The 24702-nt window shown below is 40.4% G+C and overlaps 1 protein-coding gene across 6 annotated transcripts in view; it reads right to left on the minus strand.

Moving 5' to 3' along the window:
* The window catches only part of GULP1 (GULP PTB domain containing engulfment adaptor 1), a 175148-nt gene that overhangs the window by 138185 nt on the left and 12261 nt on the right, over positions 1 to 24702 (minus strand). For 4 of the 6 annotated variants that reach the window (XM_086751408.1, XM_086751409.1, XM_086751403.1 and 1 more), the window contains exon 1: positions 21021 to 21124. The exons of 1 other annotated variant lie outside the window; for it this stretch is intronic. The gene's annotated coding sequence lies outside the window, so the exon portion shown is untranslated. One more of the 6 variants, XM_086751404.1, reaches the window with a different exon arrangement.

The following is a 24702-nucleotide window of genomic DNA, read 5'->3' on the forward strand; positions in this document are numbered from 1 at the left end:
ATTCTAAATAAAACAAAGGAGGTCTATTGCCCTGACTTGTGAAAGAGCTCTAATGAATCCCAATTATAACAGCAATTAGGGGATCAAATCTAACATCAGAGGTTTCTCTAGAAGACATTAGCTCAACGACTTTTTTTTTTTTTTTCAATAAGCTAATTAGTCATGGACACTAAACAAGAGACAGATGATCCAGAAACAATGATTCTGCAAAAATATTTTCTGTCCAATCCCATTAACAATTTAATCCCGATAAACTATTTTTAAAAATCACAAATAAGGGCAATAACCCTGGCTTTGCACTAAGAACTCTGTCTATGACTGTCAAATCCTTCAACTGTAATAACAGTAACAACTTATGAACAAGAACACATGAAGTATTCCAAGGAAGATACACTTCTCCACAGCTCAAACATTCAGTATTTGCCAATATTCCCGCTGGCCTTGTTGTTAATCAAATAAATCTGCAGGGACTGAACAACAGGAAGACAGAAGGAATTCCTCTGTAAGACAGTGAAGTTGCCTCTCCCTAAAAGAGCAGAGAACACAGCACTCAAGTGGACTCTTCAGTTGACGATTCCCTTCTCAAACGAGGCAAGCCTGGCCACCAGCACAGCCCAGGAGAAGACAATGACTTCCAGTATTTCTGACAACTGACTCAGAACTCCTCTGTCACACCAGTCCAGTTACGGCCGTGTCCTTTTAAAAATGTGAATGGCAAGTTATGCTAGTCTCTCACTCTGCAGATGAAGCACTACATGCAAGGTTTGAGCAATGTAAATAATCACTCAAAAGTTGTAAAATGACAGAATAATGTCATCTATGTGATCCTCAGTGGGATCCCTCATACTTAGGCATAATGACAGTATGCGACTGTGTAATGAAAGTCTTTTTCTATAGGCTCATCCAATACACAAAATGGATGCTGTTCACTGAATGGGCAATTTGTTGGATGGTCCATTTTGAAGTCTAGTGCATTGTTTACTGCAGACTCCTCAAAGCAGAGTCTGAAGACAGAGGATCCTCACAGGAGAAAGCTCTATGGCAGCTCTCACCAGAGCACTTTATGGCCCACAAAGTTCAATGTACTTCAAAAGTCAATTTCAAAAACAGCATTGTCCTCATTTTACATTTATCACCGTGGCTATTCAACTTTATCAAAGAATTGGAGGTCCCAATCTGAAACCATAATCATCAAACATTTAGCTGCCTGCCCTAGCGAGAAGTAGTTTAAACTCGGCTTCACTCGAACACTCCGTTCAGCTGATTTGCTGTAGGTGCAGTAAACCCTGGCAGAAACTACAGAAACTATCTGCCAAGGAAACGTGTGTCTAAGCCCTCAGGTGTTATTTCCTAAAGAGCTATAAAACGTGGAGTACTTTACGTTCAATGTAAGTTGCCCTTGATTTCGGGTATGAGAGTCAGCACTTCCCCAAACCAGAGCCAAGAGCTCAACTCAAGTATTCCTAACACCACTAAAAAGCTTACTACAGCACCTTGGCCGGTATCAAGTAGGAAAAACAGGGAGAAAAATCACATTCTCTAGAATAATATTTGATTGGTGAAGTTCCATTTCAGGCTCTGGAGATGGAAATAAGTTCTCAAGGGCACAGTTCTGTCTTCCTATCGCATGCAAGACTAACCCTTTCTGTCTAAATCCCTTCCAGCATCTTTTGTGCTTGTTCTCCAGTCTGGCTGCATAAATTCCTTCCCTCTTATACTCCATGATTATCCTGATTCCCAGTCCCTCCTAACTTACAGAAAAAACACACAAATGCTCCTTTGCCATTTTTATATCATCTCAGTTCATAGTCTCTTCCTAACCAACAAGTAAATTTTGCCCTTACTACCAGCTCCTCACACAACATCTACCTTTTCTCTGAACAGATACTCTGTCTTCCCAATGGACCTTGCTTTTCCATTCCCCTCAAAATTATTATCTGATCTAGTACTGGCTCGTAGTTTAAACTCTCTTTTCCTCCCAGCTCCAAGCTCTCTGCCTTATGATCTTAACCCACATTAACCTCAATCTGTTTCTGACTACAGGCCCAGTTTCTCCACTGTGGTACGAAAGAGATGGGCAAACAAGTGACCTCCAGCAGCCCCTTCCAAATTATACTGGCTGATTACTCCAGATATGAATCTGAAGGAAATGTTGATATAGACAAATGAATTCTGCAAATTTCCTAAAATCCAAAGTAGTAGAAAGTATATCTTCCATAAAGAACTGCTAAGAGAAAAGCAGTACTACATGTCACTAATTCATTACAAGTTTTCAGTTAAGACATTCCTAAAATTTTACAACTAGGACCAAGCCACTTCAAATTAAAGTTTTACAGAATTCTATTTTTTTTACTTTTCTGATTTTTTTTTTTTTTTTGCTTTAGTAATATAACATAAGTAACAGCCCAGAAAAGCTAAGAGTTTAGTAAAAGGTCATGTTAGAAGTAGCATCCTATACTGGAAAGTGTTTGGCAGTCTTCATAAGTAAAATTCTATCATCTGCACTGACAATGTGCACATGGATACCAGTGCTAGCAGAGAGAATTCATAACTAAAATAATTATCTAATCTCAGTTTATTTTGTAGACCAGCTATGATTCACTGAAAGATGCTTCTAGAATAACAAGCATATATTCAATCACAGGAACCAGTCACACAGTTCAATGAAAAAGCAGTTTCTGAAAGCTGCAAATGAAGCGATAGAGAATGAAAATTCATTTCTGAGAAGTCACAGCATGAGACGACTAATTCTGTGATCATACATTACTGCTCCATGAGTAATGGATCTGATTTAGGAGCTTGTGACTCGCACTCCAGTCACTGCTTTCCCTCACTGTACGTCTGTAGTTGACCCTTTAGATATATCAATTCCATTTTTTATAGTCATATTTTTATCCAGTTTTTAAAAATGTTAAAAATACAAAAGTGCAGTGTGATAATTTGACCAACTTCCCAAGGTAAGCAGGAGGCCAATGTGCACAGTTTACAAGTGTTATTTTCAATATTTAGTTTGAGGTAGTTAAACAATCAAGATTTGTTTGCTTTCTGTTACAAAGTAAATAATTTCAGTAAATATTTTCTTCAGCATTTTCACAGATTTGAAGGATAGTATATTTCTGCTTTGTAGAAGTATCTGTTCTTAAAAATAGCACAGCTGTGTTTGTCTGCAAACCACAGCCCAGGTACCCAAAACACACCCATGCTCATGGCTAGACCTCTCTCCCATCTCCAAACCGACATTTTCCTTCCATTTGGCACATACAGCAAGTTCAAATTATTCAGTTTAACTATTTAATTCAAACAGTCTGGGAGCATGTTTACTTACACATGTACACAGACCTTTATAAAAGAGATACCACCCCAGAGAGAAGCTACATAAAATCCTTAGGCTACTCCTTATACAGAGGGAATCCAAAGCAAGCATCAGGCAATATAGATAGAAGTTTTTACAAGAACCCTCAGTGTTCCTCAGCCTAACATACAAACTCTTTATCCTCATAAAAATTACAACCTACTACCTACTAAGAAAAGGAACCTAAAGGCCGCTCTAAACACGTTACTCCAAATGACTTACCACACAAGTCTAAAAATAGACTCATGAAACAAAGCACCACATGTAGTATTAAAAACTCTCGCAGCAATTTAAAGATATTAATTTCAGAAAAAATATTTTGTATAATGTAACCACGCGTTCCCCAACAAACCTTAGGTCTATGGTCATGAACAAATGTTTCAAGAAGAAGTCAAAAAAGACAACAAAACAAAATTATATTGGCTTTGCTGCTTTGCAAATCAGTATCTTCATAAGATACGCCCCACACACAGCCATCCACCTTTATGAAAGTGCAAACTACTCAGATTTGTCTTAACAAAAGCAGCTCCTTAAGTGAATCACAACCTCTTAAGAATTGGCAGTCTGTTGGTTATTGTGGGCTGTACAGAATAACACACTTGCCAGCCAGCACAGAAAGATACTTCTGCTACTCCTGGACTATACAGACTAGACTACAAATTCTAGGTTTATAAAAACCAAGGTTCCTCCTTTTTGAGGACTGAATGTCTATTACTGAAGCTTACAAATACGACAAGCCACTTAAGGTCTGTACCAAAATTATTGTGTCTAATATTCCATGAGAGGGCCCCTCAGTGTTCTTGGGAATCAAGCTCCTTTAGGTTGGTTCAAATTAAGTGACTGAAACAGACTACTTACCATACCTAACAAGTAGCCAGGATCAAGGTGACAAAGTATTAAGTCAGTATCAAGTTGAAATATTTTAACGTAAGTAAGAATAGACACTTTACGTAACTGCAAAGGTATCTACATTTTAACGGAAATATTTTTGACAGTAATACACAGTTCAGCTAGTCATACTGACAAAAGGTATCTAGAACCCTTCATTTAATCTAGTTAAAGGGTTAACACCCTTTGTGGGAGTTGAAACACCCACCAGAGCACAAACACACGCCATTACATGGGAGGGGAGATGATGTTGTGCTAGGGTAAAACACGGCAGTCCTGCCTCATGGCAAGTGTCACCTGAGGTGCCACACAGAGTTGGAGCCTCAGCAGAAAAAGAAGCAGGTCTGTCTTCTGAGAGCAGAGGTAATCCTGGCATGTAAAAAAAAAAAAAAGATCTGGGTATATTAATCACTAACTTGTGTCATCTGCCCATATGGGATATAATATGCAAACAAACTTGAAAATATTTTCAGTTTCCAAGCAATAAATACAAACTTAAGCTTTGTCAACAGCCTAGCCTATGAATTAAATGGATGCAGGTGCGGGAAACTTAAAGGAAAAAAATCTTTCTTTCTCTGCCACCAATTTCTCAGTTTGCCACATCAAAACACCTAATTTGTTCACTAACACAGTTTAAGCTCAGGGTTGATTTTAAACCCTTCTTGCACCACAAGGACATCTTCCATCATGTTCTTTATATTATCAATTCAGAGGTCTGAACAATCACATATATTCTCCTTTCACAGATGTCACTACACTCATAATGTGTATTTTGGGACTGGAAAAGCAGCAGGACACTGCGCTGCCAGTTGGGATACTAGGATTAATGTATTGCATTCACAAAAAACCCACTAGGATTACTGCTATGACAGAAGCCTACACCATATATATATTTTTACTTGGATGGTTGTTCTCTCTTTGAACTTGAAAACTGGAAAAAAAAAAAACCACTTTATGCATACTGGCCCTAACAGTTACCATAAATCTCCAGAAAAGCTTGCTGAAAATTGCAATATCACACTTGCATCTTAAGATCAGCAGTGTATTCCAACTAAAATTACACATAGCATTTTCTTCAGGACATTTGTATTTCTCATCACAGAAGACAAGAGAACAATAATAGGAAAAGCCTCCTTCAGAAAACATATTAAGAATTTAAAAAGAAGTCACTGGAGGTCAAAAACGTCCTGTTACATGACATCATTGCACTGCAGCAGACAAAAACAATTTTGAGCAGGATTTAACTTTTGATCCAGAGGAGAGCACCAGATCACATTTAACCCAAGAGGTTTTGGTACATTTTTATCATCTACAATCAGCATCAGATCTTAAAAAACAGTTTAGAAATCTAGTAATGTGGCGAGTCACAGAGTGGTCACAGGAAAAGGGTATTTATGAAAGATAACAAAGATTGAAACTGTATCCTTGTTTAAAATTGCAGAGTAAGAATTGCAACAGCAACACAGTAGCATGTCTATCAAGAAAGTAATAAAAGAGAGATATGAAATGAATCCAGTGTGTAAGAGTCACACCTACTCCTTGTTTTCTCCTGAGGAATCACAAATGGGGATCAGGTACAATGACCAAACATGGCTGACAATCCTTCAAATTTTGAATTCTTGCTTGCATCAATTAAGTTATCACTAACTCCTGTAAAGGCACTGGAAGGCGCAAAAAGACACATGCATACAGTTGCAATGCAAGAAGAAAAACACCAACATGATATCAAGCTGTAGAAATTAGCAAATGGCATTGTAAGAATCAGCGCCCAAGTCCTGCAGTTGCAAGGTTAAAAATGTGGTTGAGAAACAGACTTTTAAAGAGAATAATGGAAATACATTAAAAAAAAATAATAATATCAGAAGCTGAAACAGGCAACTGAAGAAAACATATGAAAACAAAATTTAATGTTTTAAAATTTTATCCAATTAAAAAGAATCACAATAAGAAAAAAAAAATCTCTCCAAGCATAGACAAAAAATTAAGAAGTGGCAAACAATAAGCAACAGAAGTAATACACAGAAAAGCCACCAATTGACCAAGGATAGTTGATGAAGCAATCCTGGGAAGCTTCCCAGTAAAAGACAGAAGATCCTAAAATTCTTTCATGTAATAATAACCTTCAAAGTCTCTAGACAGACATTACTACATAGCTGCTTGCAAGGGGAGAACAGACAGCAGAGACAATGGACAAGATTTCGAACTCCATTAGCTTTTGTTTTAATTTATACAAAAAGCTAAAGCATACCAAGCTATTAAAAAAAAAAAAAAGTAAATACAAGAAAAAAAAACTGGCAAGTCTGAATCTTGTACACATAGAGAAAAAGATCATTTAGGACACTGCTGAACAAAGAATATTGAAATGCTATCTGAAAAATAACAAGCCCAACGGGGATCATAAGCTTTTCCTTAAAAGAAAAAAAAAAAAATTACACAGAACACAACCAAACATACTATCCAGTTTTAAAGCCATTCAGGCTTCTGAAGGAATCTGCAAGAAAAAAAAAAAATTAACTGCAAATTCTGGGAGCATATGGAATGTGTATAAGTTCTTCAAGCCAGTAGAAGACATGTATTGCAAGCTCAGAATTCCTAAGAAAAATGGACAAGCTATTTGATTTACACCCCACCCCCAAAAATGTGGAACACTGAAGAGGCTTTGGCAAAAAAACAGAAATTCATATATACTATACATATACTGGATGTGTCATGCCAATTCTGCTAAAGCACAATTAACCACAAGTGAAAGATTGTGTCTACTGAAAAATCAGACTGCACAGGGCCAAAATGAAAGTTTCAAGAATATGGAATGCGATAAAATGTGACAAAAATAGAAAACAAATAATAAATAATAGAAAATACTAACTGAACTATATAAGCATGATGAAAAACAACATTAAATTTCACAGTGTTGTGCACCTGTAAGGCCACTCCAAAATAAAGTGCTAGAAGGGTTTCATCCATTATGACAGAGCTTAATGAATAAATTTTAAGAGCAGAAGAAAATATTTTTATCAGGGGTTTTATTACAGGTAACTTACTAAAAATCAGCAGACCTCAGGTGATGAACAAGAATCCATTGTTTCTGCCACATCATTCTCCAGTCAGCTACACATCTTCTACAGGGATGCCAATCTCTCTTTTCTAACTATCCATCAGATTTTGTGAAAAGTGTAAAAATGTTATTGGAGCAGGTCAGCAAGTTCCAAAATCATTGCCAGGGAGAGAGGCAAAAGGAAAAATGAGGTTACTCTCCTGTAGCCCAATTCCACCAGAGACGAGTTTGAAAATAACCAGTTTAAATGGTCCGCCTTCATTTTCAAGATCAACCAGTCCCTTAAGCACCAGAATCCTTCTCTAGTCAAGCAGCAGCAACACCATCAACTGTAAAAAGATCCTCCAAAAGGCAATTAAGTACTGGCATGTTCTGTTCTACATTATGATAAAAATTACAATAGTGGAGATTCAAAGTAAAAAAATTATCTTTAGCTATAAAATATTTTAACTGGGGGAGCCACCACAACAGTCACTGGACAAGGCAGAACCACCACATTGTTTGTTCTGGCCTGAAAAGCTATCATCCTACAAACCCCGTCTACACAACGATATCCACCTCCAGTTGACCTATTAAACAGTGATAAAAAGAATATTATCTCTTGTTCTACAGAGATCAGTATTCAGCCAATTCCAATTTAACAGCATGAAACAGTAGTCTTGAATAAAAACCATTCTTGACCTCTTAGAAACATACGAAATCTGGGACCAAAACTCTGCAAATTAACTTCAGACATTTCCAATCAGTTCTGATGAACAAGGACAGGCATCAGCAAACAGATAATGCTCTGGTCTGGTCACTGATGAGCTATACTGCAAGCAATGAAAAAAACCTGCATATGCTGAACCAAGGCTTGCAGCCTAGCTTCTATCTACTTCAAAAAGCAACTCATTGCATCTTACACTGCTGCTTCACAATCAGACTGAACACGTATAAACGGATCTTTTTCTCCTAGTTCTTGGTCCTACTTGATCCAGTTCCCAATGTCGTATCGTAAATATCTGAGCCAGTACCCATAAAAAAGTGCATTGGGTAGGGAAAGGGTGGCAGAATATAGAGAAAGGCCCCAACCACCACTTCAGCAGCATCGCTGCTGTCTCAAACAACTTACAGAACCACAGCATGAATGTCCAAACCAAGCATACTCTGAGAAATCAAAGCCCAGACACGAGCAGAATTCATACATCCGCAACAAAACAGAACTAGGAACTATATAATTGTGGTTATTAACAATGCTGGTTTTTGAGCATCAGCTGTTGCACTAGCCAGTACTTCACCATATATACCTAAAGATTTTCCTAATACCCACATGCCACAGCAGACTCAGATGAATAACTGACACAACTCCAGATAAGTGACAAGACAGGACAGAGCAGAGAGCTCGCTCTCTACCGTTCACCTCTCCACAGCGTAAGAGGCTGAGAGTACAGTTAATAAATCGCCTTCTCCTGACGTGTTACAAATATGTCTTTGAGCTGCAACACCTCTTTAAAGACCTTACCTTGTACAACATTCCTAGGTATACAGTGAAGCGCAAGTTTCAAAAACCTGTCAAGATATGTCAAGATACAAGAGAAGTTTGCTAGGTAAGAAGAAATACACTTCATTGTACCTTACACAAACACTGCTTGGGACTTGCATTTGTATCACGTCTCCTAAAAAGCAGCTGAACATAATACACACTAGAATACTACTGTCGGGGGGCGTGGGGGGGGATGAAATTATTTAGACCATGAACAAACAGGATCAAATTACCCAGAAGTACATATGCCCCACAGCAAGCCCAAGAAACACCACAGTAAATAACATACACAAATATTCTTCAAGAGCATCTGGCAAAATTCACCATAATGAATTCAAAATATTCAAAGCAATTATTTCCAGACAACCATTTATTCTCTTTCTGAGATCTTTAGCATTTTATTACATTCTTTACTGTCGAGGCATATTTCTTCAGTAGTTTGACATTTTTTTTACCCTGCCATTTGGCTAAGCAACTAAGAACTTTATTCAGTAAAAGTAACTTTCAGATGACCTAGCAAATGGAATTGATTTGGATTAAATAGCAACAGATTATTTCAGTGTTTAAGCAGTCATGGGTATGCCAGTAACATAACACTTCTCAAATATATTCCACTAATCTTACAAAGTGTGCTTTCATTTATCTTTCACTAAATATCTATTTTATGGTCCATTTCTTCATACCTTTTAATCACTGCTCCGTTACAACGTCAAAAAAACTTGAAAATCCTAATCGAAAAGCACAGAGTCACAACACAGATAATTCTCTGACAAAGAACTATATAAGTGACTGCTGCAGAGTCGTTAGGATTTATGACCGTATGCATATTTACTGTCTTGCATATTTTACACAACAGATTTGTTACACTTGAAAGCTTTCCCTTCAGGCTTTTTTAAAGAAGCACATCTAGGTATATCCCACAAAGTTGTCTGAGGAAGGCAAAACAGAACTGTCCTCCGGGATTTTTTAAGCGTGTAAGGGCAAGAGAAGGGAAGGGACAAGGAAAAAGGAATCACAGAATCACAGAATTATTATCAAGATAGGAAAAGACCTAAAAGATCATCCAGTCCAACCATCACCAATACTTCTCAGCTAAATCATATCCCTCAACACAACATCCAAACGTTTCTTGAACACCCCCATGGTCGGTGACTCCACCACCTCCCTGGGCAGTGCATTCCAGTGCCTGACTACCCTTTCTGAGAAGTAATATTTCCTAATGTCCAGCCTGAATCTCCCCTGGCGCAGCTTGAAACCATTGCCTCTAGTTCTATCACTGTCTACATGAGAGAAAAGGCCGACCCCTAGCTCACTACAACCTCCCTTCAGGAAGTTATAGAGAGCTATAAGGTCTCCCCTGAGCCTCCTCTTCTCCAGACTGAACAATCCCAGCTCCCTCAGCCGCTCCTCATAAGGCCTGTGCTCCAGACCCCTCACCAGCTTCGTAGCCCTCCTCTGAACGCGTTCCAGGGCCTCAATGTCTTTCTTGCAGTGAGGGGCCCAAAACTGAACACAGTACTCGAGGTGCGGCCTCACCAGTGCCGAGTACAGGGGGACAATTACCTCCCTGTTCCTGCTAGTAACACTGGTTTTGATGCAAGCCAGGATGCCGTTGGCCTTCTTGGCCACCCGGGCACACTGTCGGCTCATGCTCAGCCGAGCATCAATCAGTACCCCCAGGTCCGTTTCCTCCACACAGTCCTCCAGCCACTCCGCCCCAAGCCTATAGCGCTGCATGGGGTTATTGTGGCCGAAGTGCAGGACTCGGCATTTGGTCTTGTTGAACCTCATCCCATTGGCTTCAGCCCAGCTCTCCAGCCCATCCAGATCCCTCTGTAGGGCCTCGCTACCCCCAGGCAGATCCACACTCCCAGCCAATTTGGTGTCATCTGCGAACTTACTGAGGGTGCAGGAGAAGGAAAAGGTGTGCATGCAGGGGAGGGTAACTATACCTCTGCTTTAGAGCTGAAAGGATTTAAACTACACTTAAACCAAAAATCTCATCCATTCCTCAAGCTTTTGCTTGCTCAGTTTTTGTTTATTTTTTCTGACTCACTACTCAAAAAGTTCCTAGATCTTAATCAAGCTTAACAATGTTAAAGAGGAAACACAAGTCCAAAATGGGGAGGGGGAGAAAAATCTTATTTAGGAATTCTTCATAAGCCATAGAATTCTAAAACCCCAGGATATCCCCCAAGAATGGTAAGAAAAATGCTACATAATAAAGTACAATATCCTTAAGTCATCAAAATACGACCTGATTCTGTATTCTGGATGTCAAGAGCTTAGATTATGACTCTTCATTCTGCTACTGAACTTATGTTTGAGGTACCCCAGACTCTTCCAGAAGTGGGGTCAAGAAAAATGTTAAAGTTCAGGCAACAAGTATCACAGATGAGGAAATTCTTAAAAATACCAGAGAATCAGTGACCACTTAAGACACCTGGATATGAAACAACTTCCCAAAAAGTCTCTGCTATCAGAGAGCCTCCAGAGGAAGAAGCTTTCTACTCCATTGTAAATTTTCACCTCAGCCAGCAAAAGGGGCTACAGATATTCCACTTCACCAGAAGTCTCATCTATTTGCACTTGAAAATTATTCACTTTTGCCACACAAGACCATCGCTCATCTGTATTAGCTGTCACTTTCTTCATCTGGCTTTGGATAAAATATGTAAGCAAATGATGTTGCATCTATTTTTATCAGTTTTTAGTGCCTACATTTCTTTCTTTAGAAATCTAAAACTGAAAACTACATTGCTGCTTTATTTATGAAATTCAGGAATTTAAAAGAAAACAAAACAGACTAATAAGGAAGTAAAATTAACATTAAGACAGACATTTTGTAAATGTATTCTAGTTCAACAAAATTAAATTTTCTCTTAGGATATCCTCCATCCTGTTAGGTTCAAGTCTGGCACAAACTTCCACCTTTAAATAAGTCTGCAATTTGTTCACTAAAGCATGCCATTCTTTTCTGAATCTGAGGCTGGTTTTCGAATTCATGGTGCAAATTATTGCACATTTTGAAGACAAGTAAGATTGAAGGTCATCAGTTATATCAGGAGCAAGCTGAAGTATGTGTATTAGCACGTACACATTACGGTTGACATTAAACACACAACGCTCATATAGAATAGTGTTTATATATACACTGCCTTATTTCTTAATTAGCTATTTTAAATGCATAGCCACATGAAGCATGGTACGATCGCATCAAATCACTGCTAGGCAGTCACCCTCTCCTCCTTCTTCTCCTTAGAAAACCCAACAACAAAAGAGGAAATCCTAACCATGTGGTACTTTTACATTGCTGTGGCTAACAATAAGTCAGTCCCCGCTGCATTTGTGCAAGACTGCAAAGCAAACATACATAATACACAACACCGTGCATTAAAGTAGTTACTGAAAAGTAGAGCACACCATCCTTGCCTACTGTTATGTGGGCATCCTCCCGCCTTGCAGCAGCAATGTCACTTGGGCAGTAACACCATTTTTGCTTTGCCGATCAGTACAAAAGCAAAGCAAACACCAGCACTTTTCTAAGAGAAACAATCAACAGCGCCGTCAATCGCACTTCGGTTCCCTGACAGATTACTGCGATACCTATGTAGACCGTGCTTGCTCTGTGAATTTTCCATGCCGGCAGATTTGCCGTGTCTGTAGCCATCAACTGTCTCATGCCATCACAGTCAAAACCAGTAAAAATGAGCCACTGGTCACAGACAACACAACTGTACTGTCAGTTGTGGATATTACCAACACAAGCACATTATTCACTATTGCATGGCTGAAATGACAGCTAATGATTTGGACTCAAGAGTTACTCTTCATTTTGGAGAAAATTACCAATACAAAATCAGTCTAGCAGTTTAACAGAGATATTCAACATCCTCAGACATAAAACACGGGGAAAGAAACTGAGACCTCTGGGGACAAGTATTTGATTGTGAAAGAGAAAACAATAAATAGCTCATGTGCTTTTCTAGTTTACATTTAGTGACAGACTACTTGTGACAAACATGAGATCGCAAGTCAGTACAGCCAGGTTAAAACACAGCTTGCAGTTTCTGTTATCCTTCAGTGCAGAAGCAATAGTCCCTGAGACAGCTGGAGCTGGGAACTCTGAAGTTGCCATGTGCTCTCGCCCAGCATGGGATGGGAGCAGAGGCTGTAGAACCATTTTTACAAGTTGGAATGTTTCTAGGTGAGTTCTTTTGGTCTCCAAAAAAACCTACTATGCTTTTAACACAAAAAGCAGACTCAATTTTGTAGAGCTGCACTAAATTATATAGATAGCAAGCACTTTAATGAGATCCCAATGTTTTTAAGTGGCTGTGTAAGAAAATGTTACTTTCTTCACATTCCACTTTCCCAGCTGTGGACTTTGGTCCAGCCCCATTCGTATGTTGCCTTTCAGTTTACCAATACAACACACTACACAAAAATGTGTGAATACAAAACCAACTTGTTATTCAGAAAACACAACTACAAACTTTCGTTACAAGATGTAGAAAGCACTGCATTGGTATTTACACTTGAGCTGTTTCACCCAGTTAGGTGAAATCTGGAAATTACCTCTTTTAAGAACATTAGCATTGTACACACTAATGTTGCAGTTTAGCAGTGTTGACATTCTTCTTTTCACACCATAAAACACAGCAGAGGCAAACAATTAAGTGCAATTACTGTATGGCACAGAAAGATAAGAGAATTAGTAACAGCTCCAGCTGCAAAATTTGTTGGAAAAGTATTTCTTCCATCCTAAGCCTATTTGCACAACAGGATAAATTGAATATTAACACAGCATATAACTTACAAAATTAGTAATGCAATTTTTAGGCTGCTTGAATCAAGAAAAAGATTGTAGTAATCTCAGATGTGAAAAGACCTTAGTGTTTACAAATTCACAGTATGCTCTGCCTTAAAGCTTACACATGTGAAACAGATTAAGGGGCACAATGGTGGGGGGTTAGTCTCTCAAACTATTTTCTGCTTGCTGGTTACATAGTCCCCTGCTACTATTTTCTGTCCTAAGTAAAGATTCAGCACCATATTATACCACATACACGTCACCTCTCACTGTTACTTATTACTTTAACAAGTTTTTTCATGTTATTTTAACTACAGTTACTCTAATATAGGTAGGACTTGTGCATATCGTACCCCACAACATGAAACCACCATTTAGCTGTAATCACAACTGTCCACTGCTTTGGAAGTGACGGTTCTGTCCATGCTGTCACCCTATGAATTGGGAAGCAGACGAAAGAGATACACTATTGTCGTGGTTTAGCCCTACTCAGCAGCTAAAATATCACAGTCACTCACTCCCCTCTCACTGCCCCAGACCCCCTCAGTGGGAGAGGAGGGAGAACTGGTAAAGAAAAGAAGGCAAAACTCATGGGTTAAGATTTTTAACCAAAAAAAAAAGTTTAAGAGAATAACAGAAGAAAAGGAAACTGAAATGGAAAACAACCAAACAAACCAATAACAGAAAATACTGAAGCACATACTGTGCAGTGCCATAGCTCAGGGTGGATCCTTGATGCGCGGCTCCCTCCTGAGTAGCAGGAGCCTCCCCTCAGCCCACTCCTCACTGACACACTGAGCCTGATGTCCTATGGGACAGAGCTGCCCCTGGGCCAGTTTGGGTAACCTGTCCCAGCTGTGTCCCCAGCCACAGGTGCCACCAGGTCCAGCTCCTCTCCCAGCTCTGAGGAAAATTAACTGCATCCTAGCCAGCACTGGGACAACTATCAGCTAGTATTTTTAGCTCTAGCATTGAATCTGCTTTGACTTCAGCACACAAACAAGCAGTTAGAACCATCAGCAGAGAACTCTGTTACCTCTGAATATAAACATGGATTAAAATGAAGCTTTTCAACTGGTATTCTTCTCATTTAAGACTGAAGTGTGTATCAGCAGAAGCTCAGACATAGTGGTGCCATCATCCATCATTTTAGGCCAAGTCTCAAGATCTGCTTTTGTTGAAGACCCAAGTCCCAAAACTTTGAGCTTGTGTTTTAAAATAAGAAATCTATTTTCAATATAAAATAAGTTTCAGATCTACACAGTTAAAAAAAAAGCTTTAAAGAAGGAAAACAATACTAAATGTTCAAAACAGACAAAGCCTGTTTTATTTTTAATATCTTTTTTTTTTTTCCTAGGGAATCTGACTCATGAACTTTGAATGCACACGGCTGCCAACACAGCATGTAGGAAGAAAGCATTAGAGACAGCACATATCTGCACAGTAAGGCGTTTGGAAAGACGGTCTAGACTAACATTAAAAAAATAGGTTTGAGGACACATCAATTTTTTTAAAACAATTCCTAATGTAATTGGCACACCAAGATGACTGCTGTTCCAAACAACATTTTGAGATGTGACTGCAGGAAAAATATTTTTTTAATTGGGAACACAGTCCCTTATCTAGGCTTATTACCTCACTTCTGTTATGCTTTCCAGAAGATTTCACAACAGATGAAGAAAAATACGCTGTTGTTTCAAGAGGTACATTCTTTAAAAGATGCACACTCATATAAAAAAAATACAAGCTCTCAACATAACAAAATAGATTGATTAACATTATGAGTGCCTCCGTGCACAGGAAAAACAATAGTTACACAGGGTAGCAGATAGAAATTGCCAGCACTAGCAAAACAGCTGCTTGCCAAAGCCCAGATGGTACAGACCACAGCTGGGAAGAAACCAGCTCTCCCAGGGGTCCCCTTGCCACAAGGAGAGCAGCAAGACAGAGGCGAGCATGGGCAACCACCAGCCACCTTTCCTCACTGCACCAGCAGCCTTATCCCTGCCTTTCATCAACTGGAAACAAAGTTTGATTTTGCACAGGCTTCTGAGAACTCTGAAAAAAAACCTTTAAGGGCCACACCGATTTAGAGTGTCCTAGATCACTTGGAAAGTTCAAGCACAATTTTTAAGTTCCTAATAGCCCATCCTCCCTATAAGGAACTGAAGATCTAATATCTGCATTTAAAAGGATAAAAATGAAAATAGAATAGACTATTAAATGTCACAGCAGGCAATATCAGGATTCTGTTTTGCACACTGTGTTACTACTGCATTTTGCTTTTGTCCAACATTGTGTCCATTAAAACTAAGATGGAGAGAGCAGAGAAAGAATGGAAAAAAAAAAATCACATTAAAGATCTGTAATAGTTTCAGAGAATCCAGCAGCCCTTAAAAAATGACTTTGTTTTATCTGAAAATAATAAGTAGGAATGCAAATGTACTTTAAAAATTTTGATGGTATTTTAGGGATTACGAGAAGACTGAAGCACCTTGGACATGAGGCTCCTGTACCCCTACCTATTCCCCAGCACTCGGGTACCTACCTGCCCTGCTCCACTAAAGCAATACAGCATGCTAGAAACAGCCACCAGGCACTTCTGAATGCCAAAAGATTTGCCTTAGAAGTCACACATTTTTCAAAATAAAAGTATTATTTACTTGCACTGGTCAGGATTTTTCTACAGCACAGGACTAACCAGAACACCTAAAAAAATTACACATATTACAGTTCTACTTTCTGGTTACAAATCGCCCCAAATTTTAGCAACTTTTTAGTTCCATAGAGCTTAAAAATAAGTAAGATTGAGCCAGCTGCAGTCTATGCTTCATGCAGTGTATTATTAAGAGAATTATTTACCAAGTCACACTTGTGCAAACTCATGCAAGGCAATGGTGTTGATCAGGTATTGCTGACAGAATAAATTGAAAACCATTTGGCTGCACAGATGTTTCTGAATCTTTACAACTGCAAGCGAGATAGAAAAATGGAGAAAACCCAGCTCAATTCTCAGAATAAAACCTGAACATGCGAGCTTAAAGTTAGACATAAAATACATGCAGTACTAACAAACTGAGTAGAATATACAGTATATACTAATAAAATGAGTAGGTCAGACTCAGGAATTAAAAGAAAAAAAAACAGAATTTCTCAATGCCTGCCCTTCAAAATAGAAAAGAACTTCGCAGAAGTTAAAGAAATCTGGTATAAGGGGCTTTCTGATGCTTTTTGGCCACATCATCAAGTAGTCTGTGTGAAACCACAGGCATTATGAAGCCCGAGTTCTGCTCCCTGCCCCAGTGAAAGCTCACTACTTAGATGGCTGTTGGAAACTCAGGTCTTGTCTCTTCTACATAAATGTTTGTTTCATTCTCTTTTTCGGATGTTATTACATATTAGGCAAAGAAAGTCATTTCAACCTGAGGAAATGATAATATTTTAATCCAGAGCACCCTCTCAGCTTGGTGATTAGAACATCTGCTTAAGCTGGCAGAGGGGAGGAGGAATGAAAGTACAAATTCTTCCCTGGGAATTCATTATGAGTTTCCAGCTGGATAAATTCTCTTTTTGAAATCCTGGATAATATCTATGTGGTAACATCATTTCCTTCTCTTGATGTTCAGTTTACCGTAACAAACGTGCTTTGAAACCATACGGCAAGATAAGGCATTTCACATGACCCTTGTGCTTATTAGACTGGGTGATGCTGCAGCCCAGGTAGAATGCATTTTTTAGACTTGAGATCTACTACTGACCATTTGCAGAGTTCTTTCAGTGCCCCTGGGCAAATGAAATGGCATAGACAAGGTCTACATTTGCACATCTGAGACTAAAAGGGTGGGCAATAACTCACCGTAATGCCACTACTGCGTTCTTCCATTCCTCTTAGGTCACAGGTACACGCCTTGAGGACGGACCACAAAATGGCAATTCAGAGTAAATGTAATACCTCCTTCCTCCTGCCCCTACCCGCCACTGCCACAGGCCATGAGTGTAAACCCAGATTAAGGCTACACATGAAATGGTAATAGCGGCTGTTCCACAACAGCAAATCTATAAAACAGTTTGATGGAGCATTTAAGTCATACGGCATCTTCAGCAAAGCACTGACAGTGGGGTAGGGAGACTAATCACATGAAAAAAGCCAGGGTTCTGATCTCAGGGATTTAGAAGATACTAGAAAGGAACTAGCTTCCTTTGGGAACAAGGATATCAACAAATATTTCTAGATTAAAGGTTATCTATTGAAGGTAAGAGAACCACAATGTTGTTAGGTAGCTATGCAGAGGCACTACGTGCTCTAACAGCAACAGTATTGTTTGTTCTTTCCTGGGATACAGCCTGATTCTCTAAAAGTGCTTATCCTTTCAAAAATCAGATTACAGTAAGGCAAAAAAGGGGATGGGGAAAATGTTTATTTGTGCCCAATTAGCCTATTCTTATATAACAACAACTCAAATAAGTCATTAATTCAGAATTTTTTTTTGTCTCAAGAGCCAATTTACTTGAAACATAGCCTCAATTCCTGCCACGCATTTCACCCTCAACAATAACCGAAAATTCTAAGGGAGCAGCGATTTTTGTGAAGTGAACCCGGTGGACTTTACAGCTCTCAGTGCTCTACTCCCTCTGACGGAATTAGAATCCTGCCCCACATTGCATTAGATATGCCAACAATTAAAGAATAAAGTAGTCCATTTATTTGTTCTCTTTCAAGCTACATTAGTCCCCCAGTTCAAGCTGAAGTTGGCCTTTGATTATTTCATGTGGTAGTTCTAATTATATTCTTATGACACATTCAAGCAACATGCTATTGTGGGATTATCTCCAGAGAAAAATAATCCTATAATCATACTACAAATGCCAGTTTATTGTATTTGACCTCTGAAGTTTTTCATATAAGTCTTTTATAATTTTTAGAGCATCCAGTAATATTTACAAGTTCAGACACACTGCCACTGAGCCATGAGATGTAACACTGTTCACAGGCAAGAGACTAACAAATTATTTTAATGAGCTTGTAAAGGAAATTCCGAAACATCACAGCAGGTGAATATTTTGCAGGGCAATAGATGCACACCTTTGAATGCTACAAAGACCTCAAAAAGATTATGAAGTTGTTGCTGAAGACTAAGGAGGCAGTACCAACTGTTAGTCTGTGTAATAACAACTCTCATTGTCTGCTCCTATTAACGGCATCTTCCTCCTTTTTGGTCCTCCTGCATCAATTTTGTACTATCCCATGTGATTTAAAATGCTTTACACAGAACACCATAGTAACAGTAGTTCACTGTTACAGTCTGGTATTTTCTTTTTTTTTTCTGGCATCAAAGTAATTTTAATTTCTGTACTCATCACTCACAGGACACGCCCAATGCTAGCCAGGTCAGGCTTCAGACTGACATCCTTACTTCTAAGGCAACCTGATTTGTACTTCCTTCTGCTTCTTTCCAGTCTCTTTTCACTGATATCTCTGCCACTGTAGCTCTGTTAAAAGCACAAACTGAACCACTCCCTAGTATCCTCGAAGACTGTGCCATAATTCCTAGGCTCTTAATCCATAAATCACTCACTCTATTCAACCTTTTCACCTTTGCGGAGGCTCACTAACGCATCCATACACTTAAAAATAAAATCTGTATCAAAAAGGGTAAGGCTAATAACAATGAAATTATCTCCCTGTTTCCCCCACTACTTTCTTGCTCCTTTCCCTAAGTGCATGTAGATAATTTCCAAATATCAGAGGTTGTCCCTGACGTACTACTACATGGCAAACTGATCAAGCAAATCTGGAATTACAAGGCAAAGTTTTCTGTTCATTTCAAAATTACCATAAAATATAAAATTATTGTTTTTCCCTTGCATAAATTATTTTTTCTTATTTTTATTATCATCATGAGTGGCAGAGGTTTGAAGCTCTGAAGTATTGCTTATCACTACAACAACTGAAAGGTACGACTGAAGTTGTAAGTTAGTTTAACACCCAGGGGAAGAAAATCACAGAAACAAAAGTATTTCCAAAAGGACAAGTTCATAGTTATTCACACAAAACGTAGAAATGGTCTATTTATATTTACACTGGGTAGACCAAATATTTTGCTGAAACATTTTATACGTATCTACACACATTCAAAGCACCTTCATAATCCCCTTCACATATGACTTGCTTTCCAGTTCATTGGGTTTTGTAACGTCTTTTTAGTTACATTACATAGAGAAGACTTTTCAAAAACTTGCAACTGCAATGCAACTGCAGAAACCGAAAATGTTGAAAGTGAGAGTTGCGCGCTATTTAAATCAGAAATGTAATGACTGTGTTAAGTTGAAAAAGAACCTCGGAAATCTAGGTCTTCGGAAGGGGGCAAATTCCTTTGTATGAGGAATACAATTAACCTTTACAGGCCTTTGATTGACTCTCGGTGCCTTTCAGTCAATGACAAGGACAGTGAAATTAAACGAGCAACGTACTTGTCCACATTCCTCCCGAGAACCATCGCACAACTTTCACAACCCCTTAAAAGTGAGAATTTCTCCCTGAATCTCCCTCGCCTCACTTCCAGCCCGCGGCTGCAGTCCTTGCTCGCCTTCCCCTTCCCCGCTTCCAGGATGCTCCGCCAAACCCCTCTGGTACCCCGCCCTCCCGACACCGCGGTGCTCCGCGGAGTTAACGCGCACCGGCCGAGCCGGCTCTGCCTACGGGCAGAGGACCCTCCCTCGTACAACAATCGTGCGTTCACTGGGCTCGGCTCCCGGCACCGCCGAGCTGCCAGCGCGGAGAAACAAAACCTCGCCTGGGATAATGGCTTTACTGTACTTACTAAGAAAAAAAAAAAAACCACCAACACAACCCAGAATGAAAGGCATTTGATTACTTTCAGCTACTCGAAATCCACGAACACCCTAAGCCGCAGCACACCGCGTGTCTAAAACCCCCACGTCCTCGCGGGTTTGAAGTTCGAGGGACGAACCGCTGCCAGCTGCGCCCATCGCAAGTTTCGTCCCCGCACCCAGGCGAGGGGCAGGAGCCCCCGCCCAACCCCAGAGGCGCTGCCCAGTCAGCCCCATCGCTCCGCTCGCCACCGGGAACGAACAAGCCTCGTTACTCACACCGCTCCCCCCCACCCCCGGCTCACCCGCCAGCTGCGAAGTTTCCAAACCCGCGGCAGTGCTGCCACCGCGGCGATCAACAGGCGCCCGGAGCCCCCTCCCCACCGCCGCTCGCCAGCCGCACCTCAGGACCCGGGGAGGAGGGGGGGCGGAACGGGCGGCTGCGCCCGCCCCCAACTGCCCTCGCCTCCGGGAGGGAGGATGAGGAGCCCGGGGGACCCTGCCGCGCAGGCCAGTTGCGTCCCGGGGCCGGGACCTGCCCCGCCGGAGCGCCGCGTACCTGCCGGGGTGATGGAGGCCGCCCCGCCGTACCGGCACACTACGCCCGCTCCGGCCCCGGCCGCCGAGAAAGTTTCCTGACGTCAGCACGGGCGGGCGGGGGACCGCGCCTGCCTCCCTGCCCGCCGGGCTGGGCCGCCGCTGCTCCCGGGCTCCCCCTGCCTCTCGCCGCCGGCCGGCAGCGAGGGACCGGGGAGGCGGCGCCGCCGGCACGGGCGAACGGCGGCAGCAGAAGGGTTGCGGCCCGCCGCGCTCGACAGGGGGCGCCGTGGCAGCTGCGCGCCACCCGGCCCCGCGGGGCTGTGGCATGAGGCGGCCGGAGCCACAGGCGCTGGGGAAAGCGATGGCGTGACCGAGGACCGCTCTGTGACTGCACGGCCGCGTGGGGGGTGGGCAGGGGGGGAGGGACGGCTGGGAGCGGGGGTGCCTACGGCGGGCGGCTCCGAGCAAAGGGGAGCGAGGTATCCGGGGCAGCGCAGCACTGAGGGATGTGCACACCGCACCTGGCAGCCCAGGGTGTTGTCAGGAAGCTCTTGCCTTGGGGAAAGTCTGAGGAAGCGAAGAAATGGGAGGGGGGGAAAAAAATTGTCAAAAACAGCCAAGTAGTTGAGAAAGTGGGGATTGTAAGTCAGCAGCTCAGCATACCTCCGGAAAACACTATTTAAAAAAAAATTCCACACATTTTTGGTAAATCTAGAAAGAAAACCAGAAATTTTTTGTAGGGTACCACTGCATAATATCATTCTGGCTTTGAAGTATTACCCATGACATACAATCTCAATTTAAAGGTCTTTTCGAAACACCAGAACAGTGTAAATCAATGTATTTTTATGACAGCCATAGGAAACAAGTTAGAGACAACTTTCCCCTGCAGAAAGACAAGGAATTCATGTCTGCCCTTTTTCTTTTATTGCTGGTGGCCTTCTGCCATGATACTGCCAATAAGGGGGCAGGAAGATCATCTGCTATTCCTCTGCCTGAGTTTTTTCCTTAGCATAGTGAAAAACGCCTTTCACTTTTTATGCAGCAATAGGCACACCTCAAGAATGGCCATTTCAAGAGCAGAACAAAATAAGTCACAAATCAGAGGTGTTTTGTCTGCAGTGGGCATTTTCTTTCTTTAAAGGCAAGATGGGAAAGAGCTTAGGGTGGCAATTTACAGTTAAGAATGGAAAGATCATGATAGAGGAAAAACCCATCAAGGGCAGAAGTCAAGAGCAGGCAGCTTTTTAAATCAGTAAGCCAAAGATAATGGCCATAATGTGAATCATGTAAAGAGTTAATTAGGGTGGCTGCCTTTTCCATTCACTAATAAACTAAAAACACCCTCTAAAATACATAAAAACAAAGCAAATTAGTAGTAAAATTGTCTGCTGTAGAGATTATTGTAATGCCTCTGAAATTTTCCATCAGTTCATTCTCTCCCACGAAGGAAACAAATGCTAAGATCTTACACCATTACAGAGTTATTTGTAAATTTCCCTAGCAAACTAACAGGCTATGAAGAAGTTGCAAAGGATCACTGCATGGAAAGTTGTGACCATAGTAGAATCATACCAGCAGAATTCCAGAAGATCAACAGACAGAAGTGAAATTCCACAAAGGAAGGAAAATGGAAAATGCTTTGGGAGAAGTTGTATGGGAGTTAAATTCTACACATAAGAACACAGCCAGGAATTGTTTTCATCATCCAAAAATAAATCTTAAACATTTCTATAAAAAAAAAAAACAATATGACACCCTAATGAACCTGCTTTTACTGCAATGTTAATACAGTTGAAGGGAATATCTAATAAATTTGAGCAAAGCACTCTAATTCACAGCTGATCTATGAGTGGTCAATAAGCAATTTTTTTTCCTTTTGTTGTTATCAACAGCTACTCCCATACACACTTCCGCAGCATCTTGTTGGAGCTGACAACTGCATTGCATGCACCTCAGTAATTTGTGCCTGTCAAAAACACTGACAGGAAGGATGGGAAGAGAAGTAATGCATGAATTTTATCCAAACATGGAAGAAAGTAAAATGCTACCAAGAACCTTGTTTTTCAGTAGTCTGAGAAATAACACCACAGACTAACCTAGTCTATGACAAGTTTGACTGGTGTTAAACATTTAGACTTTGTTTGCCTGTTCTTCATGTTTGTGTGAATGTTTTTTTCACGCAACAAAGCAGTTCATGTTCTGCTTTCTTAGACAAAACTACATGGTGTAAGACAAAGCTCATTTCAGTGCCAAGAAGCATCTTCATGCATTTGGCATTTCATAATATAGAATCCTAGAATGGTTTGGGTTGGAAGGGACCTTCAAAGGTCATCTAGTCCAGCCCCCTGCAAGGAGCAGGGACATCCCCAACCAGATCAGGTTGCTCAGAGCCCCATCCAGCCTGGCCTTGAATGTTTCCAGGGATGGAGCTTCTACCACCTTTCTGGGCAACCTGTTCCAGTGTATATGCATCCAAAGTTGGTCTTGTTTGTGTGCCAAATAGGTACTAAAACTAATTCACCAAGTGTACAGTTTTTATTTTGATTAAACAAGCTCAGCTGCAGTCTAGTTCCTACATGGAGTCCCAAAGTTTTGAGCCATTAAAAGTAAACCTGTGTATCTGTAAAGTTCAGGACTTCCTTATGTGTTTTATGTTTCCCAAACATAAAACCTTAGTAGAATTTTACTAGAACTCTAATAAAAGGTCAGTAGTGCTCTGTCCCAGCAGCAAAGCAGAGCACAGGCTAGACAAACAGAAAACATTTTACTATCAATACACGTTTTCTTCAGTTTTGCAAAGGAGACTCAGAAAGCAACTGACATTAAGGGCACTTGAAAATAGTTTTATGGTACCTTAGCAGATCCTTCAGAGCAAGTTAAAAATAAAATATGATACAGGTGTGTGTTTTTAGTTACTGGATTTTTCTGAAGTTAAGTATGTTTGATGAAGTCAGGGTAAATTTTGTCCAAAATCAAGTTATACTAGCTTAAATGCAATGAAAATTAATGTATAGAATATAGTAGCTCAGGAAATTACACTTTTCAAAATCCCTTCTACATGCAACTTTTTTTTTTCCTTAAAAAAAAGTGAGTACTCAGTACATAGGAAGCTTTGTACTTTTTTCTGAGGTATATTTTTGATATAATCTGTATTGCAGTACTGAAATAAAAGGAACCTACAGCAAACCTATTTTTGACTTAAATTTGCTGCATATTATTTGAAGGGAATAAAGGAAAATGTGGTTTCTTTCTTCTACTGTCATTTCTTTCAATCAACAGTGTCATTCTAGGGATGGAATGAGAACAGTATTTGAGAGGAGAAGTAGAATCAAAAAAATATATGAACAGTAGCATTAGTACCTCTTCATCTTAATTGCCAATTGGTGTGATGCAGGAAAAGGCTAAGAGCAAAAAATAAAACAGTGACTTCCTCTGTAGTCCGTGTCCCCAAAACCTGAAGTGCACTACATAAGGTCATTACTGGGGCTATCATTCTTGAGTTATGTTGAGCAAAGATCTAGGCACACAAGAATTCTCAGGAGAGAACAAAACCACATTCAGGAACACACGCTTGCACCTCAGCTCCTTACACAAATAGATCAGTTTTATTGTTCTCACGCGGCTGTACGTGTCAGTCATGTAAACAGATGGTGAAGACTGAGTGGAGATAATAGAGGATGAGCAAAAGCAATGGAATC

Source organism: Chlamydotis macqueenii, chromosome 6 (assembly GCF_036417535.1).
Source record: "Chlamydotis macqueenii isolate bChlMac1 chromosome 6, bChlMac1.mat, whole genome shotgun sequence".
Classification (NCBI taxonomy): Eukaryota; Metazoa; Chordata; class Aves; order Otidiformes; family Otididae; genus Chlamydotis; species Chlamydotis macqueenii.